Below are 11200 nucleotides of genomic sequence, written 5' to 3'. Positions count from 1 at the left end.
TATATATATTTGACTCGAGTCGATCTATAAAATATCATAGTTATAAATAATTATGTTATCGATATATATTGATGCGATCCGGGTGAAATGGACGAGCCGGGTTGGATGCTCCACCGGATCTGCTATCAAGATAATGAAAGGAATAAGAGTAGTGTGAGATATGGCTTTCCCTGTGACCTGCAGACAAGGAGATGAACTTGTGAATGAGCGCCGGAGGGGTATCCAGCGTGGCCACTTCGATACTTAAATCAGCAGAGTACTCAAGCAATAAAACCAATGTAGTCAAAAGATGACTGTGTGAGTGATGTATCAAGGGGACAGTAAATGAGAGTATTCAATGTGAGTTAATATCTGAATGGAGAGTAAATGCAAATAAAAAACCTGATATTTATAGTAAAGATTGTAATGATGACCTCGTTCCTTGCGCTGATCATTAATTATAATAGGGTGACTGCTTATACCCTATATTCTGACATGTCAAATCATATACTAGTCACATCCAGCCCACTTGATTCTATCAACCATTTATGTTATTGTCAGAAATAAATCGGACGCGCATGCTCTACCAAATTGACGCCATTAAATGCTTTACTCATATAGAGGTGATCGAGCAGCATGCTTCTCGGGCGATTATAGAAGAGCTCGGGCATTCCACGTCTTGGGGAAGTCATGTTCCGGGTGGTCCAATGACTCGGTCCATTGACTGATTGCTCACTATGTGATTTCTAAGTTATACTCTCCTCGTTTCGAGCAATTATATGACTCATGTTTCTAACCAGTCTTGTCATGCTATCGGCCTGAAAGCATATCATCCTGACCCGGGTACTATTCATGGCCCATGAAGTCCCAGGGCCTATCCATGACCCGGGACGTCCCAGGGCATCATCACTCCCTCCTTAATTAATCGGGCTAGAGTCCACTCGCTGTCTCGATTGGTCTCGTGTGTTCGGTCAGGAAAATCACCTTATCGGTTGGGATTTTAAGGGTTGATTGCAGTGTACTGACACGTGGATATTGCTGACGTGAGCCCTAAACTTCAATCTTATCCAAAACGTTTCATATTCCCGATGATGATAATAAATATATTCTGATATCTGTGTCCGTCTTTTCAGTTATCTGGTACAACTTTCGATACCTATCCTGATCGTTCATGTATTCGAAGATCAACAGCTGTGATCAACCTCTTCCCTCTATATATGGTAACCCATCTATTTTTCCGTCATCTCAGCAGATTATTACCCAAGGAGTAGTATAATGGCAAGTGCAAGTGGCTCGAAGGTTTCGGATATAACTGAAGCTTCCAAAGAATCTATTTTGGAGGCTCGAAAAGCTACTATGGAAGATGAAGTCTTCCATAAAATTATTTGCTATTGGGAAGAGCTCCAGGGGCTGAAGTTCCTTTACGAAACGGGAGAAGCTACTACCCCCAGATTAGTAGCAAAAATGAAGAAATTTCGGGAATACTTGCACATAGCCGAGTGGTCAGACATCTTTACTGATGGACATGTCTACCAGATAATGCTTCGGAAAGAGAGAAAAATCCTCCATCAGATTGTTGATTCGGACAGCTTTCTCAAGACTTCCACGGGAATTTTAACCAGTTGGTTGAAAAAATGGGAGGGTGCTGTAGAAGAGGAATATTTTGATGTAATCCGTGCTAATGAATAATACAAGAAATATTTCCCCCAGTTTGTCTCGGTCGTTTATTTTCCTGGTATCTTTAAATTTCACAAGTAAACGCATATATCATGAATTAAATAATTGAAAGTTAACTGACGTCAGTCGAGAATTAATAACAGCTAAACGATAAACCAGAATGCCGAGACCTAATATACCATAGGCTTAGAATAAGGTGCCGGGTCCTTAAATTTCTCGGGCTCAGATGTTCCGTTTGGTTGGGGTTCCCGGGTAATCCACGTGATGTGGCTATGATGCATGCTTTAGCATTTATATTACCAAAAAATCGTTCCATATTCTAAGAATCCGACAAGTTCGACACATTGATATTCGTGCATGTCCTTTCGTCTGCCTGGCTCAACTTCCAAAATTTATCCTAGTCGTTTGTGCGTTTGTAGATCGACGGTTGTGATTAACTCATTCATAATAAATGAGGAGACGTTTTGATTGGCTTGGGACCTTCCAACTTCTTCAATATTAAATGTCACTTGCCTATAAATAAGATGGCGAAAACGAAAGGTGATAATCATTAGTTCGATATGTCGAGTTCAAGTGAGTCGAGTGCTTGCAGTAGTACAGTCACTTTCGGTGATATGCATGCTCAAGCACCGGGCGGCATACACCCTTATCTGGAGGGTTTAAAGAGGACCATCGAAGAAGACATCTGTGTGAAGGTCATGTCTACCTGGTATAAAATTCAGGATATCAGTAACATGTACCAAAACGGCCTGGTCCTCACTCGCGCACAAAGAGCAGTGGCGAGGAAATACAGACGAGAGCTAAAAGTAGCTCGAATTGCAGATTTGGCCACTGACCAAGTTCTGTTGCATGCGATGCTGTGGAAAGAATGGCACCAACTGAACAAGATTCCGACCTCCGAGTCCTTCACCAATCTTCACATTCAGGAATTGACTGATTGGATGTTTGAGTGGCAAGATCATGTAGCTTTGAGAATAGCAGATGTAAGACGGCATCGACAACTTCCTTAATAAAATTTCGATTTAACGTATTTTGCTTCTTTAATCTTCTGTAAACAAACTCATGTAAACCGAATAATATAGAACTAACGAGTAAAACTGAAATGTCAGGACATAATGTTTCCCGAGCTTAAAATAAATTTCTGGGCCTCGAATTTCCCGGATTCAGAATAAGATGCCGGGGCCTGATCGCCCAAGTTTATAAACAATACGCCGTGCTCTCACATCACCCGGGATGACAAATAAGATGCTAGGCTTTCACACCACCCGGGCTGACAAATAAAATGTCGGGCCTTCGAATCACCCGGGCTTTCACACCATCCAGGCTGACAAATAAAATGCTGAGCTTTCCAATCACCCGGGCTTTCACACCATCCGGGCTGACAAATAAAATGCCGAGCTTTCAAATCACCCGGGCTTTCACACCACCCGGGATGACAAATAAGATGCCGGGCTTTCAAATTACCTGGGATTTCACACCACCCGGGCTCATAGACAAGATGTCGTTCTGTATTCTCGGGTAATTAATATGGTGTTATAATGGCGCATGCCCTACTGAAAAGCTGTCAGAATCTGTACATATTCCGAGTATATAAATAATCATGACGCCTTGATTCATGCACCTGTCTTTTCAAATATCCCGCCTAATCATGCTGCTCAATTTTCGAGGCTAATCTGGTCCGTGCGATCTGTTCTAGATCAAAGTCGTAGATCGATTCCTTCCCCTATATATAGTGGATGATCGATTTTTCAAAAACCATTTGCAAATTCAAACTCGTAGCGAAACTCTGCCGGATTTCTCTCTCAAGCTTCTCCTACGCGCAAATTGTTATTCCAGCGATTATCCAGTCTCTGTTCATCACCTCCGCTTCTCTTTCACCGTAAGTTCCTTCTCCCTTACTTTTATTTGATTCATGTCAAATTCCACTTCTTCTACTTCTGGCCAAAATGCCAAGGGTCGGTCGGTTGATAACTTCTCGACCTCTTCCGAACATTCTGTTCAAATCCCCATAGGCATCCCTATCGTTTCTTCCCGACCTCTCCAAAAACCCAAAACTTCTTCTCGTCCTTCCAATTCTCTTAGCAAAGGGAAGGAAAAGGTAGCAGGGCCCTTGTGGTTCTCTACTGTGACTTCTACCCTTCGCCTGGGTAATATGGAAGAAATTAGGTCTTTAGGGTCCATTCCTTCATCTTACAAAATTCAAATTCCTGGGTCCTCCGACCATCCTGACACCCCACCCCCGGGCTATCAGACTTTTTTTGTTGAACAACTCAAGAGTGGGCTCCGATTTCCAGTCCATCACTTTTTTGAAGGGGTTTCCCGATTCTTTGGACTTCCCATTAATCATCTCCACCCTAATGCTTTCCGCATTATGGCTGCTACTTTTATTTTGTTTCGTATGAAATCTCTTCTACTCAACTCTTCTATTTTCCATTATTTTTTTTCTTGCCGATTTAATGATGAGGTCTTCTCTTTCATGGCCCGAATGCATTATCGGTTCTTGACTGACATCCCTTCCTCTCTAAAGGGATGGAAAACAAAATTTTTCTTTTTACAACCCCCACTCCTTCGACCTGCGCGACAGGCTTTCTTACTTCTCTGCCACCGCAACCTGAGCTTCCCCGAGATTACAAGTTTCTCCCTCCTTTTACTCAAGCTTGGGATGCTTTGGAAAAGCAATCCTTTCAGTCTTCAGTGTTGATCGGGGGAGATAATCTGGTGTTCTATGTGATTGGGTCCCGACCTGAAGACCCGATGGACCAAATTATTGATGAATACGATCAAGCCGAGTCACGGGCTGGTAAATTATTTCTCCTAGTTCTTTTATTCTTGTATGTAAATTCTTCTGACTTGTTGATTGACGCAGCTAAAGAAAATATGATAAAGGCAAGCCTGGTTGAGGCGGCTGCCAAAAAGAAGGCCGAGCAGAAGAAAGCTCGAGTAGAAAAAAGGGCTCGGGAGGCTCAAGAGGAGGAGGAACGCCGAGCTCGAGCGGCGGCGGAGGCCCGGGAAGGTGAGGAACGCCAGGTAGAAATAGAGACGAAAGCGCGGGAGGACACTACCTCCCAAGCTGCTGAAGAGGACCCGGTTCCTCTTAACCACAGAAAAAGAAAAGCCGCCACGGAACCGGTCGTGGAAACGGTGGTTCTGGAAGATGCATCCGAGGAGATCGTCAGGTCTCCTCCACTTACCGGGTCATCTGCTGGCCCCACAAGTGGAAGGCCCTGGATCCTCCCCAATATTTTTGGGGATGAGGTCAGCTCGGATCTCGTAAAAATGATCCGGGGCCTCTTACGTCCTGACGAGGCGGAACATCTTCAGGGGCTCCACCCTAATATGCTACTGTCAGATGGAGTTGCCCGGTCCTTCTCCGTAAGTTTTCTTTTCCTTAATTCTCTGATTTTATACCAACTTTCATATTATTTCTTCTAACCTTTCTTGGTTTTCAGGGCCTACATATGCTCATGTATGCTTACGAACGGGTAGCTCATGCGGCCAAGGGGGCCAATATTCAAGCCAAAACTGCCCGGGAGGCGCATGACAAACTCCAAGAAGAGATCGGTCGGTTGAATGAGCTTCATGAGCAAATTCTGGCTCGGGAGAGGGCTGTTTGGCAGGAACAGATGGATTTGACTCGGGCAGAACTTGCTGAAGCCCGGGCGGAGACGCAGGCAGCAAAAGCGGAAGAGGAATTTTCCCGGGTTAGGGCTGAGGACTTTCAGGCTGCCGTTGAACTAATAAATAAGACCCAGGAAGGACAAACAGTTGGCTTCTTGAAGTCCCAAGAGTTCAAGAAGATAGTGGTTGATAAGGCTTTTCCTTACTTTGAACAGGGCTTCAATAAGTGCCTGGAACAATTTGAAGAGGCAGGCCTGGTTCCAGCCGACCGGGAGGATTTTCCTGATTTAGAAAAAGCTGCAATGTCTCTGCCAGAAGAAGAGCAGGATCCCCCTGTAGAGTAAATTCTATTGCTGCTGTTGTTTTTTTTTAAAATTATTTCCCGAGTTTTCGGGCACCCTGTAAATATTTCCGTCTTTAATGAAATATTTCTTTCCTTTTTCTTCTTGCCTCGAAGAATCGTTCCCACATCTTCACATTGACTTTTCTTCCCGTATTTCTGTGAGATTTAATCAACCCTTACCAAATAAAGTTCCTTAGGTAATTAGTCTTGTTAAATTAACGGGGTGTAGGCCCCTGAAATTGATGAATGACCGAGGTATAAGTCCTCGAGCTTAGTAGATGACCGAGGTGTGGGTCCTCGGGCCAAGGTACGGGTCCTCGGACTTTATAGATGACCGGGGTACGGGTCCCCAGGCCAAGGTACGGGTCCTTGGGCTTTATAGATGACCGGGGTATGGGTCCCCGGGCCAAGGTACGGGTCATCGGACTTTATAGATGACCGGGGTATGGGTCCTCGGGCCAAGGTACGGGTCCTCGGACTTTATAGATGATCGGGGTACGGGTCCCCTGGCCAAGGTACGGGTCCTCGGACTTTATAGATGACCGGGGTACGGGTCCTCGGACTTTATAGATGATCGGGGTACGGGTCCCCGGGCCAAGGTACGGGTCCTGGGACTTTATAGATGACCGGGGTACGGGTCCCCGGGCCAAGGTACGGGTACTCGGACTTTATAGATGACCGGGGTACGGGTCTCTGGGCCAAGGTACAGGTCCTAGGACTTTATAGATGACCGGGGTACGGGTCCCCGGGCTAAGGTACGGGTCCTCGGACTTTGTAGATGACCGGGGTACGGGTCCCCGGGCCATGGTACGGGTCTTTGGACTTTATAGATGAATTGTTGAATGATTCCTTTATTAAGAGAACTTATAATAGGTACAATTCTTCATACATAATATTTTTTCAAATGAAATGCATTCCAGGGTCTTTTAAGGACATGTCCCTGAGGATCTTCCAAATAATAAGCTGCACCTGAGCTAACTCTTTGAATTACTTTGAAAGGTCCTTCCCACCTTGCTTCTAATTTTCCCACATCACCTACCGGCTTGGTCTTTTTCATAACCAGATCACCAACCTGAAAATTTCGTGGTCGAACATGCTTGTTTTAGGACTTCATTACCCGGCTACGATAAGCTTCCATTCGAATGGCTGCTCGATATCTTTTTTCTTCTACTAAATCAAGTTCAATGGACCGGGATTGATCATTGTTGCTCGGATAAGATTCTATCCGAGTAGAAGATTGCCCAATTTCCACGGGGAGGACGACTTCTGAACCATAGACAAGGCTATAGGGTGTTTCTTGAGTAGATGATCGAGGCGTAGTTCGGTATGCCCATAAGATACTTTGTAATTCTTCCACCCAATCTTTACCCTTCCCATGGAGTCGGGCTTTCAGTGCTTACACAATGATCCTATTAGTCACTTCAGTCTGGCCATTAGCCTGAGGGTAAGCCACTGAGGTGAAAGATTGAGTAATCTTCATTTCTTGACACCAGGAGGTGATTTTCTTCCCTTGGAATTGCCTTCCATTATCTGAAATTAATTTCCTCGGGATACCATATCTGCAAACAATACTCTTCCATAAAATTTCATGACTTCTTCCTTGGTAATCTTGGCTAATGGCTCGGCCTCTACCCACTTGGAGAAATAATCCACAGCCACAAGAAGGAAATTTTTCTGTGCTCGGGCTATGAGGAAAGGACCCACGATATCCAAACCCCATTGGTCAAAAGGGCACGATGCGGAGATTGGTTGCATACTTGCAGCTGGGCGATGATGAAAATTAGAATGGTGTTGACAGCCCTGACATTTCTGAACAAGTCGGGCAGCATCTTGATTCATCCGAGGCCACCAGAACCCGGCCAATATAGTTTTTCGAGACAGAGCTGTTCCACCGAGGTGTTATCCACAGCATCCCTCGTGTATTTCACGGAGAACATACTCTACCTCACTTTCTGATAAGCACTTGAGTAATGGGCCCTGATAGGATCGTCTGTATAAAACATTATTCAAAAAGACGAACCTGGGCGCTTGTTTTTAGATCTTTGCAGCTTGGACTCGATCTTCTGGGAGCTTTTCGTACGTTATGTATTCAACGATAGGAGTCATCCATGAGTTATTCTGGACCGAGGGTTCTTCTTCATCAATAGATAGCACCAGCTGGGTAAAACAGAGAACCTCCCGGGTGCTTATATCTGATATGGAAGCAGCCAATTTAGCTAAGGTATCGGCTTCTGCATTTTCCTCTCGGGGAATTTGCTCGATACTCCATTCGATTAGAGACGCTGCTCGGGCAGTGATGAGCCCTAATTATTTGAGCATTTTTTCATTCTTGGCCTCATACACTCCTTTGATCTGCCGTGTAACCAACTGGGAGTCAGAATAAATGATGACCCGGGAAGCACCTACTTCCCGGACAGCCTGTAACCTTGCCAAAACGGCCTCATATTCCGCTTCGTTATTGGTGATCCTGGAATCAATCCTCAAAGCCAGTTTGATTTTCTCTTCTGATGGGGCAATTAAGACCACCCCGACCCCACATCCTGATAAATTTGAGGCACCATCAACGAACACTCTCCATACCTCTTCTTCCACCGGTTGAATCATTTCGATTAAGAAGTCTGTTAATGCTTGAGCCTTTATAGCAGCTCGGGGTTTGTATTCAATGTCATATTCCCCAAGCTCCACAGTCCATTTGACCATTCTTCCGGAGACTTCGGCGTGAGTCATGATCCTTCCGAGTGAAGAATTGGTGAGGACCACGATGGGATGTGAGAGAAAATAAGGTCTCAACTTCCTAGCGGTCATTATCAAGGCTAATGCTATTTTTTCCAACTCACTGTATTTTAATTCTGCACCTCGAAGGGCGTGACTGACATAATATATTGGTTTCTGATCGACTCCTTCATCCTTGACAAGCACAGAACTAACAGCGAACTCAGTAGCGGATAGATAGACCCACAACTTTTCTCCGGGCTCGAGCTTGGCCAAAATAGGCAATTCAGCCAGATGTCTCTCCAAGTCTTGAAAAGCTTGTTCACATCTATCGTCCCAGCCAAACTTTTGTGCTTTTCTTAGAATCTGGAAAAATGGGTAACTCCGATGGGCAGATCGGAAGATGAAGCGTGACAGGGCAACAATCCTCCCAGTTAATTTTTGCGCATCTCGGACAGATTGAGGAGAAGGCATGTCCATTATTGCTTTGATTTTTTTCAGGGTTGACTTCGATTCCCCTGTAAGTTACTAAGAAACCCAAAAATTTACCACTCCTGACCCCGAATACACATTTGCCCGGGTTGAGCTTTATTCCGTACTGCTTTAAGGTGGTGAAGGTCTCAGCTAAGTCATCAATAAAGTTGGAAATTTCCCGGGTCTTGATTAGAATGTCATCCACGTACACTTCAATATTCCATCTTATTTGCTTTTGGAAGACTAGATTTATCAAGCGTTGGTACGTAGTCCCTGCATTCTTCAATCCAAAATGCATAACAACATAGCAGAAGGTGCCCCCGGAGGTGATAAAACTGGCTTTATCTTGGTCTTCCAGAGCTAATGGGATTTGATGATACCCCTGATATGCGTCCAGAAAGCTTAATAATTCGCATCCAGCGGTAGAATCTACCATCTGATCAATCCGGGGGAGTGGATAACAGTCTTTCGGACAAGGTTTATTCAGGTCCCTGAAATCAACACACATTCTCCACTTCCCAAAGGATTTTGGGACAAGCACCACATTTGATAGCCAAGTGGGGAACTGGACTTCCCTGATATGTCTGGCATTCAGCAACTCTCCTAATTGCTCTTCAATCACTTTATCTTTTTCAGGGCCAAAATGCCTCTTCTTTTGCTTTACGGGCCGGAATCCCGGGAGGATATTTAATTTATGCTCGGCCACTTGGGGCGAGATCCCGCTTAGTTCCTGTTGAGACCAGGCGAAAACACTAATGTTATCTTTTAGACAATTTAAGAGATTTACCCGGGTGGATGCGCAGATGTCTCGGGCCACCCGGACGTGTTTTCCCGGTTCAATTTCCACCACTTCTTGCTCCTCTTCTGCGACAAAATGTACTTCTCCCTCCTTTGCCCCTTCTCGATACTCTTTCTCCTTCCCTTCCTTCCTTGCCTTCTTTTGATCTCCTCGGATCGTCTCCCCATAACATTTCCGAGAAGAGGGTTGGTCCCTCTTGACTTCTCCAACCCGTCCTCGCACTGGAAATTTGATTTTCTGGTGATAAGTGGAGGCCACAGCTCTCATCTCGTTCATGGCCGCCCTTCCCAATATAATATTGTACGATGATGGGGCATCCACTATTGTGAAAATAGTCATCACAGTCTTCTTCAGATCTCCAATGCCCAGGGTCAAGGGTAGAATGATTTCCCCCTCAGGGTATACAGCATGCCCAGCAAAACCAAACAAGGCAGTCTCAACCGCCTCTAGTTGATATTCATGCAAATCCATTTGGATCAGGGCTTCCTTAAATATGACATTAACAGAGCTGTCATTGTCAACGAATACCCTCAACACGTCATAATTAGCCACTCGGGCCTGAATAACAAGAGCGTCATTGTGGGGTAAACTAACTCCTCTGAGGTCGTCTGGTCCAAAGCTTATAACTGGCTCGTCTCTCTTCATCCCATCGACCTCCAAGCATTCCCTCCTGTTTCTGGCTTTCCGAGCCCGATTGGAGTCGCCATCGGTGGATCCTCTCGAAATCATTTTTATTACTCCTCGGCTTGGGGAAGGATCTCTTTTCTCTTGTATATTTTTCTTTTCCCTGGAACTTCCTTCTGCTCTTCTACTTCTACTCGGGATATCCGCTGATTTTTTGGGAGCATTAAATCCGAGACGACGATATACCCAAGGTGTTGATCTAGGTTCATCCCGGGAGGGATGAGATTCCTGTTCAGAGTGCTTCTTGAATTCTTTTCGTAGAGTTCGGCATTCATTTGTATTGTGAGAACACTCTTTATGAAGGGTACAATACCCTTTCCGCTCTGGTCTTGGGGTCCTGGCTACTGGTCCAGGGGGCGATACTACATCCGAGCTGCATTCCTGAATCTCTCGGTCCCGGGAAATTCTCAAAGGCACATGAGATAAAAGTCATGGGCCACTTTTCTTGGGAGCTCTTTCATCAGGCTTGGCTACCCGATCTCCTCTGGCTCTCTTCAAAGCCTCTCTCTTTTGATTTTGCGCCTCTTCCATATTTATGTATTTCTCAGCACGGGACAAGAGATCTTCAAAATTTCCGGGCAATTTCTTAGTCAAAGATCGGAAAAAATCCCCTTCCCACAGCCCTTGCATGAACGCTATGGTCTTCGTCTCGGGTGCACAGGCCGGCACATCCAGGGCCATTCGGTTGAATCTTTTGAGATATGCCCTTAGGGTTTCATCTTGCCTTTGCTTTACCTCAAATAGACTGAAAGCGGTCTTCTTGTACTTCTTGCTGCTGCTAAATTGATGCAAGAATACTTTTTGGAAATCTTCAAAACAATTGATACTCTGTGGTACCAGCCCTTCTAACCATCTTTGTGCAGAGTCAACGAGGGTGGTGAGGAACACTTTACATTTGATCTGGTCCCCGTAGC

Source organism: Primulina huaijiensis, unplaced genomic scaffold (genome assembly GCF_012295235.1).
Source record: "Primulina huaijiensis isolate GDHJ02 unplaced genomic scaffold, ASM1229523v2 scaffold7585_ERROPOS129901, whole genome shotgun sequence".
NCBI classification, from domain to species: Eukaryota; Viridiplantae; Streptophyta; class Magnoliopsida; order Lamiales; family Gesneriaceae; genus Primulina; species Primulina huaijiensis.
This window is presented reverse-complemented; position numbering follows the sequence as displayed.